The following is a 23,272-nucleotide window of genomic DNA, read 5'->3' as shown; positions in this document are numbered from 1 at the left end:
TATGGATCAGTCCGCCCAAAGGATGGATGAAAATTAATTTTGATGATGCCTCAAAGGGTAACCCGGGTGTTGCAGGATGTGGAGTGGTACTTAGGGATGAATGGGGGAATTGCAAAATCATAAAAAGTATTCCCATAGGAAATCAGACAAATCATGTTGCCGAAGCGATGGCGGCTTACCATGGGATGATCCTTGCTAAGGAAGCTAAATGCACTAAAGTTTGGTGTGAAGGAGACTCATTGAACATAATCAATTGTTTAAATATGAAATTCCCACCTTCATGGTCTATTAGTAATGCTATTAAAGCAACTAGGAAAATTAGCGAAGAATTTAAAATGTGTGTTTTTACACGTGTATAGGGAGGCCAATTCCTGTGCTGATTGGGCTGCCAACTTGGCTTGCCAATCGGAAGACATCATTACTAGTCATGGTGAAAGTGAGATTGTAAGTGATGAAATCCCTGCTTAATCTGGACTAGAGCCAGGCTAGGCAACGTGGTACTTTTAATCATTATTTCTAATGCCTCATCCGCCTTTTTCGATGCAGGGTTACTTCGAAGATAATGAGCATTTATATAGGTGTCTTATCATAATTATCTAGCACGGATTTTGGGCATTCTTACAAGGCAACCATAGAAACTAGAGGAGAGGATATCAAGCCGAGAGAAGGAACTTCAAGGAAAGTGTTGAAAAAAAGGGAGGTAATAAGAAAAGATTTGAACCCACCTCTTGCTCTGACTGGAAAAAGAACAACAATGTCTGGGATATCCTTCAGCAGGGGGGTTTGAATGTTTTCATGGAGTGGCTAAGTGGGAAAGATCCCACAATTACCAGCTATTTCATCAAGAACTGGAAAAATGGTAAAATCCTGGTCGGGTCCTAGATGATGAATGTTGATGAGGAGGTCATTCCTAAGGCTACGGGGATGACTACTGAGGGAATGAAATTTTACAAGGATTGCAACATATCAGATAAAGCAGCGGATAAGTTTCTAGTCATGGATGAAGAGAGGAGAAAGATGATTAAAATTGACAACTCCTACCATGCTCCAAAGAGGATTTGCAAGCCATGGAGGTTTGTTTTATTTTCTTCTATTGCCTACATTACTTTAGATGGTAGGTTTACTAGAGCCTACAGGCATCACTTTGTTTTACTCAACCATTTTTGCCATGGGGAAAAGGTGAGCTTGCCTTATTACCTTGCATGCTCTATGGACCACACCATCAAGGAGGTTTAGAAGGATCCTAAAGGTGACCATGCCCTCCACTAGGGGCGTATGGTCCTAGTTTATAAAATGCTTAAGGGGAAGTGCATTGAAAATCTTGTCAAAGGAAAAAATGAAAGATATGAGACTATGGAGAGTGAAGCTAGCAGATTCAACTTTGAATCAGAGACTGAGGGAGAATTGGAAGGGACTAGAAAAAAAGGGAGGAATAACGCTAAGATGAAAAGGATTGTGGTGGACTCAGACATGTCGGAGTCTGAAACTGAATCTTTAGAGGAAAAAATTGTTAAAACAAAGAAAGGGAAAGCCACTATAAAGCAGACTCAAAAGAAGAACACTAAAAAGGGTAACAACAAAGATATCAGCCATATTCTGGTTGATTCTGAAGAGGATGCTGATGAAAACAAGAAGGTTGAGGATAAGGATAAATAAGGGGAGGTTAACTCAGTAATGGGCAACATTAAGGTTTTGAATACCACAAGTTTGCAGAAGGAGGATAAAGGGGATAAAAGTGATATTGGTGACAATGAAACCATAAAACCTTTCTGTGAGACCATTGCTACCATGGTGAAGGATATCAACAGTTTGAAGACTGATACAAAGGCTATAGCAAGAGTTAAAGTTGGTGATAAGCCCCTGGTAGAACATGTTAAAGAACTAGTTGTTGTTTTGCACAATGTGAAAGCTATTGAATGTATGGTGGGTAAAATTATAGCAACGGAAAACAAGGTTAATAAGATGGGAGACACCAAGGAAATGGAAAATAAAATGAACAATTTGGGCAACAAAATCAACAGGCTGGAACTCAATATGAAGAAGATTGCTGACCAAAATTTTCAGATCCTCAAAGCTTTGGTGGATAACATGAACATCCTTATCAACAGGTTTGAGAACAATGCTGAGAAGGATGGTGATAAAGAGCAGCCGGACAAGAAGGGTCATGATATGAGGACTAGAGCTAACACAAAGATCAAGGGCAACATCAAAGGTCATGAGCAGGAGGAATTAAAGACCTCGACGAACAACATGAAACAAATGGTTGTTCATGCTAAGGAAATCATGAAAATCATTTAGCTCTTTGTCTCTGTTTTTGCAGGGTTCCTTGGTCCTGTCTTTTTGTTGTCGTTGTGCTTTCCTTTTGCTGTCTATTACTAGTTTTTATAGGTTATGTTATGTAAGTTGATCCTTTCCAGTGGGATCTTTTTGTCTTTTTGAAGTGACCAGGCACTTTTCTTTCTCGTAGTCCTATTCTCTTGGCTTGTACAAGGTTTAGGTACCTTTCAAATACCTTCTTTTACTTAATCAAAACAAATCTAATATAGTTATCAACACTTGAGGCCCTAGTCGGGCTTATTCAAATTTTAATCTCAACATCAACTTTAGGGCTAACTTCTTCATTTGATGGAGTGTAGGTACCACCAAATAGGTATTTGTCAAATCTGTCTTCCTTGAGTGAGGTAAATTTAGGAAGAGGAGATGAAAGTGAGACATGCAATGCGTCTAAAAGAGGGAGATCAACTAGAGGTCAAAAGATTAGGAGAAAATTCAATAAATGCATGCAATTTTTTCTTGTTCAAGGGGGTTCATGTTCTTATGATGATGAGAGCATAGGTGACATTGAGGTTCCCTTAAGGTACAAACATCTACAAAAACAATGGGTACCCAAGGAACTTCCTCCTATAAACATTGATTTTTGTGTTAACGAGAGGATATACCACATAGCACCATTGTCATTACATGGTTTGGGCCTATTTTCCATGGATGACATAAAGGTCCGTTACAACAAAGTTGCTAAATTGATGGAGTATGTCGGACCTTGTTACAATTATAAAAATTGGATGCAGATTGTTTGATATAAAAAAAGTATGCGTAGGTGTGCACTCTCAATGAATTATATACAACAGAAAGATAATGATCAAAGTAAAAGAGTGGCTATGTACATTGATGGAAGGCCAAAAGCAACAGGGAATATTGTAGGTTTTATAAATAGTAGATGACCTAGTTCAACTAATAAACAACCCAATTGCATATTTGAGGCACGCGAGGGAAATAATGTATTTGTATGTGCGATAAAATCAATAAGTGCAGGGGAAGAGTTGCTTATCAATTACAATTTGAATCACATAGATACAAAAAAATTTACTATCATGGGGGTGGTACATACTATATACCATTTAAACCAACCTTCAATTAATGACTCCAATAAACCATTTTATTATTAAGTTTTTTTGCTAAGTCTATTGGTTTCATTTTGCTAATGTTTTTTCTAATATTTAATCTTTGTCATGGGGTGACATTCATCCAACACATAGCATAGATAGGGATGTAGCTCCTAACCCTTCTACCTAGTATGTAAACATCATTGTAGTTGTACAAATTAGATAGAAGCAAAATTCTATATTATTATGTTCTTTTCTTAAGGGTTTTTGAGTAATTTTGATAATGTTACTAATGCTCTTGTCACAGATGAATGTTCGGGAAAAGGCACCTGCATTACCTGATGACAATACAATAGTGGACTCACTATTATGCGATGATGACATCGCATATTCCACAAAGCCTATCGCAATGATGAGAAGGATAAAAAAAAGAATAAATAAATTATTGCTCTGGCATACCAAGTCCCTCAAACTAATGCAATAAAAGAGAGGAAGAGAGAACAAAACATGCAAGTACGTAGTAATGAAATCTTTAATTATAACATCAGTTCAAAAATGGTTTATATTTTATACTCTTTTATGTCAGGAACTAAAATATGTACGTGTTGTTCTTACAGGAAATATTGCATCCTCATCAAGCTAGTGGCCATGATCAAGGTATTGTTACTACTTATTATAGTTGCCATTAGTTTTATATCCAAAGTCATTCTATATACTCTAGTCGGTTACTACTACCGAAACATTCAGTCGGTATGCACAGAGCAGTCGGTTATAGAAGAAAGTAGTCACAGAGCCCAGTATACACTAAGCTGTCTACCGAGTAACATTGTATGTCTACTGAGCAGCAATAATGATACACCGAGTGAAACGTGTTACCAGATTCATTGAACCTAGACACACATGTGGAAATGTGTTACAAGATCGAGGAACATAGAACCGTTTGATAGTTTTGATACTTAATATAAGTACAGATCCGATAGCCAACAAGATGAGAGGGGGGATGAATCATACAAACTTAATCATCAATGAAAACATCAGATTCTACCTTGGTAACATATATCAGTCATAGAATAAAAACTATCAAACATGCAAACTCAAAAGCATATGAACAATATAAACCTCATAACACCAGATTTAACATGGAAACCCAAATAGGGAAAAACCACTGTGGGATTTCGGACCCACTAAGAAATATACTCTTCTAGAGTATGCTCGGTTAAAAGCCAATCCTGTTAAAGATTACAAAACACATTGCTAGATGTGACCCGGTTAAGGGATTTCCCTCAGATCTGTTAGGATCTTCACTTTGTTAGAAGTGACCTTGTCAAAGGATTTCAAACACTCATTTAGAATGTCACCTTGTTAGAGGATTTACTTATAAGACTGTTAAGTCCACTTGGTTAAGAGATTTCCTGTTACTTTCACAAGCTAACAGTAATACAATCTATCTGCAACTTTACATCTAAAATGCTAAAGCAGGTTCTTATTTGTTCAACACAATCTAGACATAGAACTATTCTTGTCTATCTGCTGGGCATCAATACTCTGTTATTCCAATAGGTCTTCAAGCTTCTGTGCCTAGTGATCACTATGTAGCATCCCTGCGCATACACTTTCCCACATCCACTATTTAACAACAGTTCCTTATTTATAAACAATCATCTAACCGCTTAATCTCCTTGATCACATTTCCCATGATCAATAATAGCCATCAGATCTTCAATCTTGTCCAGGTTCATTGTATCTTATGATCTGAAAAATGTTTTACCCTGCCTCGAAACTTGCACAATCATCTTGGAACTTGTGTTAGGGTAATGCGGTTCAATCTGAGTTGTAGATCTTCTTGCCAACTTTCCATTGCCTTAGATTTGTTAACAAACTTCTTCCACGGCTTGCCAATCATTGATCCGCTCCAACTCATCAGCTTCTTTCATTAAATATCACATGTAAACATTTAATGCATTTTGTTATAGCTCAGTTACAACTCGGTGAATACTAAACTTTACTCGGTAGACATTCTATCTTCATTAACCGACTGTGATAACCTTAGGGTTTACCGACTAGGTTCCTTAGGGTTGACCGACTAGGTTCTTTTCCTAATAACATAGTGTAGTATTAACCTTTACATTTTACAACATATCTATGATGTTAAAACAATCTAAAACATCAAGATCTCATCATTGTCTGACTCAGTAGAGTTGCCCATTGAATAACTTATCCCTTTATTCATCATATTCTTTCTTGTGTCTTTACCAACTTCTTTATAATCTTCATATCATATTTCTTAAGATATGGCAACATCATACTGAATTAGAAAATCAATTTCTTGACATCAATGACAAAATAATAATATCAAGATAGTAAAACATCTTTAATCAGTTATGTCCATAATCATCAACAACCTTCTCAATATCCTTGTTATATTGCCAACACCGTTATCACATTGGAAATTGCACTTAAAGATTGTGTATGATTTTGAGGTCATTTATCCAATGAAATATTTTGTATGGTTATTCATTCGATAAATCATGTTTGTAAGATCGAAGCAATGAATCAGATCACCGACATAAGAGATCTATTTATACAACATGGATTGAGATCATATAGAGATATATAGAGGTGTATGAAGCAAGACATGTGTGATACATAAGAAAGCACTGAGTGTTATGACTATTACAGAGACACAAAGGTCACCGAGAAGGATTTCAGAGAACAGTCAAAGAACAGAGTAAACAGAAGGGTTTACCGAGTTATTCTATGGGTTACCGAGGTATGCTATAAGTAAGGTAATCTCATTTTGAGCACATCGAATCTGCTAAAACATTCTAGATGTAAAGTTGCAGATATTTGTAAATATTTTATTATAATATTTTGAAGTTGTAAGAGAAACCTTTAACAGGGTAAAAGACTCTAACAAAGTCTATAAATTGTAAAGCCTTTAACCAGGTGCAACATTTAGAATAAGTGTTGTAAAATCCTTTAGCAAGGTAGATCTAACGATCTTGATACTTCTAACAGGGTAAGCTATCAGAAATAGTTGAACATGTAGCTCTAACCAAGCACTCTTTATTATTGCAGTAGTGAAGTTGTGGGTGCCATCCCCACCACAGTTTTTCTCTCTAACCAAGAGTTTCTGCATAACCAAAATATATGTGTTATGGAGTGAATCATGTATGATTGTTATCTATTTATTTTAGCTTTATGTTATGTTACAACAGTTTGTGGTTTATGCATAATAGTAAAGATATTATTGAAGAAATTTTTTGAAGTACTGATTCACCCCTCCCCTCTCAGTACATTAGCTTTCCATATTGGGCCTAACAATTGGTATCAGAGCTTGAATCTTGGAAAAGGGTTTAACAACCTAAAGAAAAAGATCTTATCAATGGAAGGCTATAAACAATCTCGGAGAATTGTGTATTTGCAAGAAGAGTTGGATCATGCTAATCAAGTGATTGTAGACATGCAAAGACAAATGCAAAAATCATTGAAAGTTAGAAGAAGATTATCTGATGATTTATAGGACTCTCAAGAGCTAGTGAAACAAATTGAAACATCATCTGAGAACAGTATATCTGAAGAGACTAAAGAGATGATTGGAGAACTGAAAGAAAAGAACAAAGCACTGTCTGATCAGCTAAAAGCAATGAAAAGTGGATATGAACATTTTAGCACACAGATGACTGAGAATCTTGATGCATTGAGGACAGCTAAGGATAAAGTAAGAGATCTAGAAAGAGAAAAACAACAGCTTGAAGCATTAGTATTTGAAAAGAATGATGAAATCAGTAGGATGATTGGAATGCAAAGTAATCTGTTAGATCAATTGGGTTATGCACATCATGAAGCAAATTTGAAGGATAATGAGAATCAAGCATTGAAATTTGAAGTATCAAGGTTGACCGATGAACTTGAAATAGAGAAGAAATCCAAAGAAATACTGAAGAAGAGTTATGAAGCATCAAAGATGTTGGATGAGCAATTGAATACAAGAAGACCCAACAAAGAAGTAGGACTCAGTTACAAAGGAAAATACTCTACTGAGAAGGGAATCCACACTACCGAGAGAGGAGAATCATCAAAGCAAGCTAGAAACAAGAAGAACATCAAAGGAAAGAAGCCTATTTGCAACTACTGTGGAAAACAAGGACATACTGCTAATATGTGCCAAATCAGAAAAGGTAAGCAACTGAATGTCACTAAGTCTAATGATTATTGTAACAATTGCAATAAGTATGGTCACACATCTAACCAATGTAGGACAAAGTTTGTTAGCAATTATCAGAAGGCAAAATTCAAAGGGTTTTGTAAAAAATGCAATAGATATGGACATAGTACTGAGAAGTGTTGGTTTAAGCAAAAGAACTATATGTGGTTTGCACACCGAGCAAATACTAGAGGCTACCGAACTCACACAGATCCTTATCGACAATATTCTACAGTACCATGGGATTACAATACAAAGATGTGGTTTGAATGTTGTGGAAGATATGGACATATAAGTGCCAACTGCTTTATAAGGTTTGGAATGAACAACCGAAGATCATGGAGAAATCCTAGTATGGCATGTTTTCATTGTCACAAAGTTGGACACTTAGCTAGAGATTGCAGAGTTCAACCGAGAGGAGTCACTGAGGAAATAAAAGACAAATTACAGATGATTTGGAGAAAGAAGGAAATTGTGTCAAATGAAGAAAGCACCTTACCTACTGAGTTAGGTGCACCTATTCCAAATTAATTAGTAAAGGTATGAAGGGACTGCATTCTTTCAAAGGTTAAATCTTAATAGTTCCTATTCTATCATGTGCTTAATTCAAAAAATCTGTATAGCTAAAGATGCATTAGGAAATTTGAAATTTTATCAAGTCTTTTTGAAGCCTGTCTAGTCGGTGAATACAGGAAGTCTGGCTACTCGGTAAAAGCATAAAAAGGAAAGGTAAATTAGTTTAAGGGAACCGAGTGCATTTAATGTCTTTTGACCTAACTGCATGAAGCTCGATAAGGTATATTGTGTACTTAAAAGCTTTTACGCGATCATTTCACACTTACCAAGTTTTCAAAAAGGTAGAGCAAAGCGATTCAAAGGTAATCAAACCACCCTCCGAGCGAATTTCAAGGTATTTACATATCGATCTCAAGCATTTCTTAGAGCTAGCTACCAGGAAATATCAGTTGTGATTATCTACTTTATATTTGTTTGTCATTTGAAAGACTTGAACCCTAAGAATCTTTTGTTAAGAGATTATCCAAAATTTGCAATGGCACCTAAGATCTAGAAGCCCATTGTTGTTGAGAACATTGAAAAGCCCTCACTGAAATACTCTTTAACTCCCCAAAGTAGCTTCTGAACCGAATGATAAAACTGCATTTCCACTCATTTTGGATAAGGTTTTACTAGTTGAGGATGTTAGATTGTTCACTAAGTGTCATGTTGAGGAACTAGGTCATGTTGAAATCAAGGACACATATGATGAATTGTGTACCAATGGGAAATTGGATAGCAAATATGAACACATCAAAATTAAGGGATTGACCAAAGCCCTAACCTATCCCCATGCATTCAAACCCTAGTGGATCAAGTTTGTTCTGAGCGGAGTTCATGATGATTTCATGTGGTTAGAAGAGAAACCATTTAAAATCACCAAGGGAATCATTCATTTGATCACCGATTACCCTATCTTTGATCATGCCCGAGCTCAGAAAATGATATCTCAGAAGGAATTGATCACTCTAACCAGAGTTGAATTTGATTGCAGAGGACTGAAATTGAACAATGTAACAGATGCAGAGCTGAAGTTTGCCATTAGAGTAATAGGTTATTGTTTCTTCCAATCAACAAGGGAAAATAGTGTAGCCTGTGCAGTAGTCGATTTAGCATATAAAATTGTGAAGAAAGGAATGAAAATTGATCTTTGTGAAGTATTGTTGACAAACCTGTTTGAGAATCTAAACACCATAAGGAAGCTGAACAAGAACAACTTGGCTAATACACTAAAATTTGGATCACTTCTAGTATGCATGCTTTTCTATTTTGATAAATTCTTTCCATCAGTCAGTAATGTAGTTTGGGAACTACACTGACCAATCACCCATCAAATCAATGACTTCATCACCCATCAAATCAATGACTTCATCAAGAAGCTAGGTGATAATTTTAATGATATTATGGATGATTATTTCAGCAAGTTTCAAGAAAAGATGCATAACAGGTACCGGATCCCACCCTAGTTAGTAGAGAAATACAAGGATGACATATGTTTTGAAGTAGACACTGATTACTGCTATGTTAATGTTGTGGAACCGAGAACTCAATCTTTGCCACCTATGGGTTATGAGATTGATTTTGACATCACACAATAATAGATAGATGCTTTTCTTATATTACCAAGGCATGCTACTGAGTTGAGGTATGGCACATATGAAGAAGTGAAGGAAAAAGTAAAGATGAGCATTGTAGTACCCAAGGCTACAAGGAAGGCAACAAAAATGATCAAGGCATTAATGGAGAAATTTGGAGAAGGTTCTTCCTCCACACCTATCAAGGGCACTATAGTAATCGTCGAGGAGGAATCTGAAGCTCAAGAGGCAGCTATTACATTGAGCATTGAATTTCCTAAAGGGAAAGTTTTGGAAAGAAAGAAATAGGATACATCAAAGGTATCACCGACTCCTTCAGTCAAGCGCCCAAACACAAGATCATCTGCAACATCACCGAGTAAGAAACCAAAGAATGTTGCCACACCCAAGGTAACAAAAACTTACAAAAATTCTACTGGGAGACTCATTTTGACTATAGAGTCCAGTGACACCGAATCTGAAGATGCAAGAAAATCTCAAATAATCAAGAGTAAAAAGGTAAATGTACATAGTGTTGACAATTTTTGTACTAATCTAAAGCAATATGGTGGATTTGGAGCATTTAGCTATGTTAAGTATGAATCTAGATCTGACAATGAAAAGAGACAAATAGAAGAAGTTGTCATCTGCACACTACTGAAATTCTGATTGGTCCCATTGGAAGTATCTAAATCTCTTCCAAATGAATTATATTTGCATATTTAAAATAGGTGGAAGTATGCCATGGACTTAGAGAAATAGATGAGAGAAAGAAGTCTGGTACATCTCTTTCCAGACATGTCGGTAGATGAGATCACCAAACATCTGAAAAACTGCCACACAAAATTCCTAGTCAAGCAAAGAGCCTTGAAATTGATGAATGGCCTTTACTTGGATGTAGAGAATGAGACAAAGGAAACATGGTAGGAAATATTTCAAATCAAGAATGCTGGTGAGAAAGCTGAAGTTGAAATAGTTGATGTCACCGAGAAAGATCCTGATATCACCAAGCAAGACCCTGCTGACACTATACAAGCTGATGAGGATATCATGGACATCCAGGCACCTGAACAAGAAATGATAGAAGGGAATGCATATGCCAAACCGGTATCTAGTGAGTTAGTTTTGGAGCAATTTCAGCCCTATCCTCTGATCACTCAACCTACTTCAATTGAGGCCCCTCAAGATACTGAACAAGGGACAGAAGGTCACAAGTCTACAGAAGGAGAAACTACTTCTCAGGCCACTGAAGAACAGTCTTCTCAAGCTCCTTCTAGCACTAAAAATGTTACATCTGAGACCCCAAGCACAGAAGCACCGAAGGACACCACAAAGGCTACATCAGAGGTTCAAGAAATTGATAAAAGTGTTGCCTCTACTGAGCAACCTACCGAGGGTCACCAAGCCTCACAAGCCATTGTGTTAGTTCAACTGATGAAAGGTAAAGAAAAGAATATGAAAAAGCATAGTTTCAAATTAGATTTATCAAAACCAATAGTGTTGCCGAATGTTGATATATCCAAATTAAAAGGGCAAGCACTCGTTGAATTCGGTGAACTATGCAAAGCCAAAGCTGGACAAGAGAAACAAATGGCTATTCAAAAGAAGAACAAAGTACTTCAGAAGGTGAAAGCACTATTATTAGATATGCTACCTGAAGCTACAGTGACAAAAGATGTAGCCATCCACATTCAACTGGATGAACTCCTAACTAAAATAGAGACATCTGGAGTAGACACATCCGACTATTTGAGCAAGTTAAAGGACAAAGAGCTCATTGCTAAAATGATTGAAGAGGTACAGAAGGCTATTGCTATTGGCAAAGTAAAACTTGTCAAATTTATTGATGAGTTGTCCCCTCAACTCAAGCACATTCTTTATTTATTTCAGAAACTTTGTACATTTTCTTTATTCATCAAAGATATCAAAAATAAAATTGAAGTGATTGAGAAAGAGATCACCGATCTCTCAAATAAGTTGACCACTGAGCCAAATTCTATTCAACATTTTTATACAAAGTTACAAAAGCTCATGGCTCAACAATTGGAACTCAGGAATGAAAAGCACAAGATAAGGATGGACATAATGACTCTTCAGATATTATTCATTCCTCATCTTTCATCCGTCCAAGAGTAGATCAACAAAGCTACCTCCCTATCCACTCAATAAGAGGGAAGCACCTTAGATGGACTAATTTCATTGTTAGCTGGCATTACAGCTCAGAATTCACTTATGGACAGTGTCAAGGATTCCCTCTTTGTCGCCCTTATCGATGCAAAGACTAAGTATACAATCCATTTTTGACCAGTTGCCACCACCGACTGGTAACTAAGTTTTGATGTTTGTCAAAAAGGTGGAGTGAGTATAGTATCAAAGTATATAGGGGAATGTAGTATACAGGGGGAGTATACCGAGCAGAACAAAGTATTCATATGCACAGTTAATTTTGACAAGAAGAGCAGTGAACTGACCAGTTATCATAGAACATTGATCACCGAGCATGCAAAATTAGAGTTTTGTACACTATATTGATAAGGGGAGTATATCTGAAACATACCATTTTGTTGACTAATGTATATACTGTCTGTCTAGTCAAAATTTGTAAGTATATAGATTTTTGAGTTATGACTTTGAAAGTAGTTTTGTCAAACATCTCAACTAATGTCAAAAGGGGAGATTGTTACTACTTATTATAGTTGCCATTAGTATTATATCCAAATTCATTCTATATAATCTAGTCGATTACTACTACCAAAACATTCAGTCGATATGCATAGAGCAGTCACTTATAGAAGAAAGTAGTCACAGAGCCCAGTATACACCGAGCTGCCTACCGAGTAACATTGTATGTCTACCGAGCAGCAATAATGATACACTGAGTTGATATACACCAAGTGAAATGTGTTACTAGATTCATTGAACCTAGACACACATGTGGAAACATGATACAAGATCAAGGAACATAGAACCGTTATCACATTAGAAATTGTACTTAAAGATTGTGTATGATTTTGAGGTCATCTATCCAATGAAATATTTTGTATGGTTATTCATTCGATAAATCATGTTTTTAAGATCGAAGCAATGAATCATATCACCAACATAAGAGATCTATTTATATAGCATGGATTGAGATCAGATAGAGATATATAGAGGTGTATGAAGCAAGACATGTGTGATACATAAGAAAGCACTAAGTGTTATGACTGTTACAGAGACACAGAGGTCACCGAGAAGGATTTTAGAGAAAAGTCAAAGAACAGAGTAAATAGAAGGGTTTACCGAGTTATTCTATGGGTTACCAAGGTATTCTATAAGCAAGGTAATCTCATTTTGAGCACATAGAATCTTCTATAACATTCCAGATGTAAAGTTGTAGATATTTGTAAATATTTCAATGTAATATTTTGAAGTTGTAAGAGAAACCTTCAACAGGGTAAAAGACTCTAACAAAGTCTATAAATTGTAAAGTCTTTAACCAGGTGCAACATTTAGAATAAGTGTTGTAAAATCCTTTAGCAAGGTAGATCTAACGATCTTGATACTCCTAATAGGGTAAGCTATCAGAAATAGCTGAACATGTAGCTCTAATCGAGCACTCTTTATTATTGTAGTAGTGAAGTTGTGGGTGCCATCCCCACCGTAGTTTTTCTCTCTAACCAAGAGTTTTTGCGTAACCAAAATATATGTGTTATGGAGTGAATCATGTGTGATTGTTATCTATTTGTTTTAGCTTTATGTTATGTTACTGTAGTTTGTGGTTTATGCATAATAGTAAAGATATTATTGAAGAAATTTTTTGAAGTACTGATTCACCCCTCCCCTCTCAGTACATTAGCTTTCCATATTGGGCCTAACAGGTACTCTAGGTAGTTTAGGTGATGTCCATGTTCCATACATTAAAGTTGTTGCTTTAAAAAATTGGTCCTAGTTCCTCATTGTTCTCTTGGTGCTCCTGCACCACTATGTTATTGCTCATATATTTAATATTTTGTATATTTAATGTATTATTCTTCGGGTGATGTCCATGTTCTTGTGCAAATGCCACCTCATCAAATCCCATCATCTCTACCTATATTGCCAACTGCAATGTTGACAACACACAACATGCATACATCTAGTAGTGCACATCATACTGACCTTGGAGTTGGTAGATCCCTCTTTTTCTCTTTCTTTTGTTATGTGTTTATTTTCCTTGAAGTGTTCTTTCTTAGGGGCATTCCATAGTGGATTCATTTTCTGTAGCAAGACATACACATGAGGATGTAGAGGCCACTAGTGGTGATACCATAGAAGCATTTCCTAGATCTTCCTATATTGCTAGTACAGGAACGTTGCCGGTCACATTTGTGGTGACTGTAGATTTGCTTCCCATAAAGATAGAGAAGGTTCAAAGTACTTTAAAATTATTATCCTATATAGAGATTGTAATTTACTTATTGATCACTCATTTTGGACTAATCATCCCATGGTTTGTTTGCAGGAAATGAATTTTTTTATAAAATTCTTAATGAAATTACATTGGATATCTTTGGACCCACCATATGCAAATGGTGGAATGATCAAGATAAAAATTTAAAAGATTTCATAAACCATTTGGTTGGTTGTTCGGAAATGACACATTCGAGAAAAGAAAGGTCCTTGACCAAGATGGAAAACATCTAAAGTATGTGAGGGACCAGTATAGAATACATTTAGAGAAGAATAAAAAGTATGAGCATCCCCCCATGGTTCCAGAGAGGGAGTGGAAGGATTTGATTTTGGATGCAAAGGAGAGAGTTAAAAGGAAAACAAGAAATACACCACTAGGCTAAAGAAGGTATGTGATACTATTAAGAATGTAATTATGTACTAATTACTCTTTATATTTATATAATCTAACATATTTCAAACATTTCATAGATTGCTTGACACATCAAAGGCAACTAAGGAAAGCCTAGAAAAGCACGGGCAATACAAACTCGACTCTGGTGGCTATTTAAAAGTTTCCACATGAATTATAAGTATCAATAAATGAAATATCACATCAAAATAATAAATTGTAAACAATTTTTTTAATCATTAATAATACAAGCAAAATTCATGATATTAAGAAAAAAATGCAGGACTCTGAATTCAATAGAGTGCCCACAAAAGATGACATGAAAGTTGCCTTCCAAGAGGTCTATAGAGTTGTGGTTGAACATCTAAAAGGATTGAGTGGGAAAATAGAAGAAACTAGTGCATCCGTCAATCATGTAAATAAGCTAAATGAAAAATATTTAAAATTGAATACTTGAGCAATAATCTATTCGATGTTAATTTCCAACATAGTGTGACTATATTTGTTTTAAATAATCAAGCAATCATAACAATGCATATGATATTAGAATGCAGCCCGCATAGGGTGGAACACAATCTGCACATGATGAAGGTCATGGTGTGCATCCCAGTAATGGAGGTATTCACGTGCTAAACAATTATTTTTTATGTAATGATTATTACAATTAAACATATTTAATTGAAATTGGTGTAGTAATTAATGTAACCTTTTTTGTTTTAATTTTAGAGTATGTAGACTATGGTGAGAAAGTTGAGAATGGTCCAGGTAGAAAACATCACGGACCTAATGGGGCCCCACCAGGTAAAGAGGACCACTGTTATTCCTTTAAAAGAATTTAATTGCAATTGGTGTATTGATTAATGTAACCTTTCGTGTTTCAACTCTAGAGGATTTAGAGGGTGTTGAGGATTTTGAGGATGAGCATGTAATGATTATTACAATTAAACATCTTTAATTGAAATTTGTGTAGTAATTAATGTAACCTTTTTTTATTTTATTTTAGAGCATGTAGACCATGGTGAGTATGTTGAGCATGATCCAAGTAGACAACATCAGGAACATGATGGGCCCCACCAGGTAAAGAGGACCACTGTTATTCCTTTAAATGAATTTAATTGCAATTGGTGTATTCATTAATATAACCTTTCGTGTTTCAACTCCAGAGGATTTAGAGGGTGTTCAGGATGTTGAGGATGAGGCTAGACAAAATGATCAAGAAGATGATGTGGCCCCATCAGGTAAAGAGCACCCCTGTAATTTTCTTTTAATTAATAAGATACTTGTAACAATAATAATAAAACTCATGAATTTAACCCATTTCTTTGTTATTGCAGTGGACCCCCCTTTACATACGTGTCCCCATCGTGAGTACAAGACTAGGCATACAATAAATAGATCACAAGCAGAGGGCAGAAGAACTGAAGAGGGGACAAATGATGAAGATAATGATCATCCACTTAGTCTTTACCTCCAAGCTTCAAAAAGAAGGAAAAAAAATGATTGTAATATTATTATATGTTAGCAATTGGATTTTATGTGTTAATGAGTTTAATTATGTGTTAATGAATGTTATGTTAGGAACCAGGAAGGACAACTGAGAGGGGGGTGAATCAGTTGTCAATAAATTATAACATAAAAAAAATTATTCCAACTTAAAACTCAGTGTTGGTAAAAAAAATTAATAGTTATAGCAATACCGGTACAACAATGCATGGAACAGAAAACAAAACACATCCACAACACATGACAAAAAGATTTTGACGTGGAAACCCTGTAAGGGGAAAAACCACTGTGGAAAACCTTACCCACAATCAGATGATAATACTACAGATAGTAAGTGTATACAATAATGGGGTCTACACATGCAAAAAGGCCAACCGCCTAGAGCTCACTGCTCAATCACAAAATAGGAGTCACACTGACTACAAAGTTGGATGGTTAAATCCAATAATAATGTATTGCTTCAATAAAGCATCTTCAATGTTGGATTCAATACCAGTTTAAGCTTTGACCTGGAGTGCCAAACACCTTCATAACCTTCCTTCAACCTTCAGATAATATTTGTGTGATTCACACAAGGATCTGCTTATTTTTGCTCTTCACAATGATATTCAATATTCACACACACTCATCATGATCTTCAATAAGATCTTACAATTATTTATACAAAACCTAAGACCTCATCATTAGGTCAGCTCCCTAAAGATATTACATTTAAATCAATTACAAAATAAGTCTTTGTGTAAGACAATATGTTGGCCTCAATACATTTACACATTATCCAGTCAATAAACTATTTCCAAAACGTGTTGTGCTGATCTAGAACATGATATCCTGTAATGGTCCATAACCTAGACCTATCTATCGGTTAAGGCAAATATGTGAACCTGATCAGACCAATAAGCAAAAAAACAAATTCAAACATCCAATCCATGTCTTCGACATAATAAAATGATCTCCAAATGATAACAAGTCATCATTAACTTCCTGAGCTACTGATGAAACATATAAGCTACTGGTGAAACATATACTGGTGATTGTGCATAAGCCAATATCCATGCCGGGACTACAATGTGTCGGTTCAACAATAAACCAATATAGCCAGAGTACCAAATGAACAATGTTGATCTCCAGAAAGATAAGTGTTGACATCAATGACAATACCAATGCAACACATGATGAAGTCATCCATAATACCAAAAATCTCCCCCTTTGGCATTGATGGCAATACTAGATGGAAAAACATCTAAGTGCCAAAAATAAAATGCCAAATACCAACAAACCAACAAGCTCCCAAAATAGATCAATACAAAGTTTTGTACCAAAACCAAAATGCATCTCTCCCTAATCTTCAAAGTACAATGTTTTTCCATAGACATCTCTCCCCCTTTGACATCAAATGCCAAAGTAGTCAAGAATCAAAACATAACATACAACTAACTACTCCCCTTGAGCACTAGCTCTCCTTCATCAAAGCTAGAAAAAGATTTTTCTGTTAGTCCCTCCCAGTTTGATGTCAATCTTCGTCATTCAAGTCTCTATCGGTGGGGTGCTTACCCCAAGCTTCTCTCTGAGATATTCAAATGTTTCCTTAGGCAAAGGCTTTTTAAAAATATCTACAATTTTCTCTTTAGTATTCACATAAACCAATCTCACTTCATTTGCTTCAACATTTTCTTTCAGAAAATTATACTTAATAGAAACATGCTTTGTTTTAGAGTGAAATACTAGATTCTTTGTTATATTTATTGTTGCTGAGTTATCACAATGAATAATTATTGATTCATTGCATTTTACTTTGATATCCTTCAACATTTTCTTGATCCATAATACCTTAGTGCAATTAGTTGCTGCTACAACATATTCTGCTTCTATTGTAGATAATGATTTACAAGTTAACTTCTTGCTGATCCATGAAATTAATCTTCTGCCAAGAAATAATGTGCCACCATCGGTACTCTTTCTATCATCCACATCTCTTGCCCAATTTGCATCTATATATGAACATAACTCAAAATTGTCATCCTTAGGATACCATAAACCAAGATTTGTTGTGCCTTGTAGGTACTAGAAAATCTTGTTTACTATAGTTTCATGATTTTCTTTAGGATTTCTTTGAAATCTTGAAACAATACATGCTGCATTCATTATATTAGGTCTGGTTTGTGTCAAATACAGTAACCATCCAATCATAGATTTGTACCTTATCAAATTTATAGGAGTTGAATCATCCTTTATTATCAATTTATCAGTTGTAGTCATAGGAGTGCTTACTGGTTTGGAGTTTTCCATTCCAAATTTCTTCAAGATTTCCTTCAATTATTTTGTTTGACATATGAATATACCTTTATCTATTTGAGAAATCTACAAACCTAGAAATTTTTTTATCTCTCCAATCATAGACATTTCAAATTCTTCCTGCATCTTGTTAGCAAAGTCTTTACATAACTCTTCTTCTCCTCCAAAAATGATATCATCCACAAATACTTCAATAACAAAAATGTCATCATTGGTAATTTTGTAATACAAATTACTATTAGCATTACCTTTTGTGTATCCAAGCTTTAGAATATATTTATCTAGTCTAGCATACCAAGCTTTGGGAGCTTGCTTCAATCCATATAAAGCTTTCCTTAACCTGCAAACCATATCCTTATCATTTGTTAATGAAAATCCATCAGGATGTTTAATGCAAACTTCTTCTTCAAGATCTCCATTCAAAAATGCACATTTTACATCCATCTGATAAACTTTATAATTCTTGTGAGCTGAAAATGCAAGAAATAGTTTTACTTCTTCATTTCTGGTTACCGATGCAAAAGTTTCATTATAATCAATTCCTTCTTTCTAAGAATAACTTTTACAAACTAATCTTTCTTTGTTCTTGATTACTTCACCATCCTCATTAAGTTTATTTCTAAATACCTACTTAGTTCCAATTACATTTTTATCTTTAGGTTGGGGAACTAATGTCCAAGTATTATTCTTCTCAATCTGTTCTAATTCTTCTTCCATTGCCTTTATCCAATGTTTATATTGACATGCTTCAACAACTGATGCTAGTTCAACTTGAGAAATTAAACATACCTCTTCATTTTCCAATCTTCCTCTAGTCATAACACCTTGATTTTTATTTCCAATTATCTGATTTTCTAAATGATTCAATCTTACATACCTAGGTTTATTCAGATTTACATTCACATGCTGTTGTTCTTCAGTCACAGTTGAGTTTTCTGATGATGCCGGTGTGAGTGGTTCTTCATTTTGTTCTAGTGTAGTCTGTGTCAGTTCATTTATAATCATTTCTACTGCCGGTTCAAAACCTACAGATCTTAATTCTCCTCTAAAATGTTCATCTATCTTTACATTAGTACTCTCAATGATTTTCTGCAATCTTTTATTATAACATCTATACGCTTTGCTTCTAGTTTAATAACCAGGAAATATTACTTCATCACTTCTAGCGTCAAATTTGCCAATAAACTCATCTCTCCTAATATAGCATTTTCTTCCAAATATTCTAAAATATTTAAGAGTAGGAGTATGACCAAACCATAGTTCATAAGGGGTCTTATTGGTTTCACCTTTGATGTGAACTCTGTTGAAAGTATAAACCTCTGTATTCACTGCTTCTCTCCAGTACATATGAGGTAGATTTGCTTCCATCATCATGGTTCTTGCTGCATCCAGTATAGTTCTATTCTTCCTTTCCACAACTCCATTCTGCTGAGGTGTCCAGGGTGATAATAGTTGTCTTTTGATTCCATTCTCCTCACAGAATGCATTGAATTCCCTAGATATAAATTCTCCTCCTTGATCAGATCTCAAACATTTGATTTTATTGTTGGTTTCATTCTCTACCATTTCCTTGTATATCTTGAATCTTCCAAAAGGTTTTGATTTCTCCTTGAGAAAAGTAACCCAACACATTCTAGAATAATCATCAATTACTAGCATAAAGTATCTATCACCCTGAAGACTCCTTGTTCTTGTTGGACCACATAAATCAGTATGAATTAAATCAAGAATATTATTGGATTTCTCATAAATGCTCTTAAATGTTTTTCTAACTTTCTTTCCCATTTGACATTCCTTACATGCCAGATTATGAGGTTTCACAATCTTAGGTAAATCCCTTACTACCTTAGTTGAACTGATCTTTACAATGCAATAAAAATTCACATGACAGAGTCTTTTAAACCATAACCAACTTTCATCAATGTGAGCAATCAAACATGTCTTATCACTGGTATTCAAATGAAAGATATTACCTTTAGTCTGATTACCGGTTGCAATCTCCAATCCAGTTCTATTCATGATTTTGCATTTTCCATTCTTGAATTGTAATTGAAATCCTTCAACATAATAAACATTGTTAGTATTGTGCCTACCATCCAAAGATATAGTGCCTCTTCCTTTGATTAAACAAGATTTTTCATCTCCAAATCTTACTAGACCTCCATGACATTCCTAAAATGATAATAATTTGCTTTTATCACTAGTCATATGATGCGAGCATCCACTATAAATGATCCATTCATCCTTTTCTTCAATTTTTTTCTACTAGTGCCTACTCTACCAATTTGACAATAGGTGTCGGTTGATCTTCTTTTATTGCAACAAATGCCCATCCACTATTTGTTGGATCTTCATCAGAGTCATCTGTAACACCTTCATCTGCATAGTAACATGACTTATCTCTATTTTTCTTAAATTTGTATCTCTGATATTCAGGGTTAGGTTTATATGTTCTTTTTTCTTCCTCTCTTAGTCTTGCATGTCTATCAGGACACCTAGATGCCATATGACCAAATTTATTATAATTAAAACATTTGAAAGGTGTTTTACCTTCATACTTACTTCCTGTTGGACCTTTAGGCATCTTCCTTGCAAATAGTGCTTCAAGTTCTTCATTTTCTCTTCTGATGTCTTCAAGTTCTTTTGTATAAAGTGCTTTCCAATCATATTTTTCAGATGATGATGCTTTGAAGGTTATATCAGTCTTGACTGTAGCAACAAGACCAAATTCTTCAAGTTCAAATGTTGAAAGTTTTCCAACCAAAGTATCTCTAGATACTGATGTATTAGACATTGTTCTCAACTCATTAATAGTTGTCACTTTCATTTTGTAAGCTTGTGGCAAAGCTCTTAAAACTTTAGAAACAATTTCATCTTCACTTAAAGATCCTCCACAACATTGTATTCCTAAAACAATTTCATTAACTCTTTCCATAAATGCAGAAATTCTTTCATCCTCTTCCATTTTTAAATGTTCATACTTGACCCGGTAACATTCTAGTTTTGCAATTTTGATAGTGGTATCTCCTTCATTCAATGTTTCCAGTTTATCCCAAATAGCTTTTTTAGTAGATCTGTCTGATAGTCCCATGATTTTCTGATCTGATAATGCACTTAGAAGTGCTTCTCTTGCTTTGCAATAATTCTCCAAGTCTTTAGCCAAGGTTGGTGGATTAGGGTTATTCTAACTAGGACCAACATAGCCATTCTTTGTAACATCCCATATATCTCTTCCAATGTAGTTCATATGTGTTTCCATTCTAATCTTCCATATACCATAGTTAGTTCCATCAAGTTTGGGATTGTCCTTCCTGAAAATATTTGCTCGCATAGGATCTCCTCAAGCTGTTAGGCTTCTGCAAAAAGAGGACTAGGCTCTGATACCAATTGTTAGGAACCGGGAAGGAAAACTGAGAGGGGGTGGTGAATTAGTTGTCAATAAATTATAACCCAAAACAAATTATTCCAACTTAAAACTCAGTGCTAGTAAAATAGGTTAACAGTTATAGCAATACCGGTACAACTTAATGCATGAAATAGAAAGCAAAACACATCCACAACACATGACATGAAGATTTTGACGTGGAAACCCTATAAGGGGAAAAACCACAGTGGGAAACCTTACCCACAATCAGCTCATACTACTGCAAATAATAAGTGTATATGATAATGGGGTCTTTACATCTAGAAAGGACAACCACCTAGAGCTCATTGCTCAATCACAAAATAGGAGTCACACTGACTACAGAGTTGGATGGTTAAATTAAATAAAAATGTACTTATTCAATGCTGGATTTGTAATACCCTAAAAATGCTCATCTAAACCATGGGCCCCTAATCTCAACAACATCACCAAGGTCCTAATCAAAGGCAATTAAATCAATCTTGAGCACAATTAATTAATTCTTTAATCATCAAATGTCACATGGCAAATCAATTATTCTATATTAATTAAATATTTATTTAATTAATTGAATCATTCCTAGAACATCTTTTTGATCAATTATCCTATTTAATTTATTAAATATCCTAGCATATTTAATTAATTAATAAATTTGTCACTAATCATAAAAAAGGAATTAATTTATTACAAAAAAATGGAACTAATCACAAAGCAAGACTTAAATTGAAAATAAAATAAAAGAATTGAATTGAAAGAGAAATCAAACTTGAGATATTATTTCTTCTTCTAAATTGAGATTAACTTGAAATCAGAAAAGCAATTAATTGAATTATTAATCTTTTTCTAAAATTGGAACTCAAAGCTTTTGAGAAAAAGAAGTTCAGTTGCATTGAAAAGACTCTTTTCTTGAATAAATCAAAGAATTACCTATTTTTATCACAAATGCATGGAATTATCTAATTCTTATTTCTAATGCGAACTTGAACTTATAATCAAAATGCATTTCAATTAAACTATAATTGGAATCTATCTCAAGGTTAACTAAACCTGATTTCTCAGTTATTTCAATTAATCCTAAATTGTGTTTTTTCTTGATCTCTCTTGTAATTCTCTATAAATTCAGCCTTTAGCTCTCATTCAAAACACCCTGGAGATTTGTTATTATATAATTTTTTCTCTAGAGTCATTGAATATATTGTGCTTGCTTTTTGAGATTATTGCATCTTAGTTTAATTTCTTTTTGCATATTTCATGATTGCTTGAATTCATGATTGCCTGAATTCATATTGCTTGAATCTTTCATCCATCTTGCATCCATTTAGCTTTATCTCATACTCATATAGATTAAATCCTTCATCTTGGTGTAGTCTAGTCATTGGTATTGCTTATACAAATTTGAGAGCAATCTTATACTCACATCTTTTAGAAGGCAATTGGTCGATTTGTTATGGTTTTATTATTCATGCTTATATCTGTCTAACCATACATGTAATGACTTAATTGAAGTGTTGTGCTTGCAGCTTACAAACT

This window comes from Cryptomeria japonica, chromosome 7, assembly GCF_030272615.1.
Source record: "Cryptomeria japonica chromosome 7, Sugi_1.0, whole genome shotgun sequence".
Classification (NCBI taxonomy): Eukaryota; Viridiplantae; Streptophyta; class Pinopsida; order Cupressales; family Cupressaceae; genus Cryptomeria; species Cryptomeria japonica.
The sequence above is the reverse complement of the archived record's forward strand: the minus strand, read 5'-3'. Positions refer to the sequence as shown.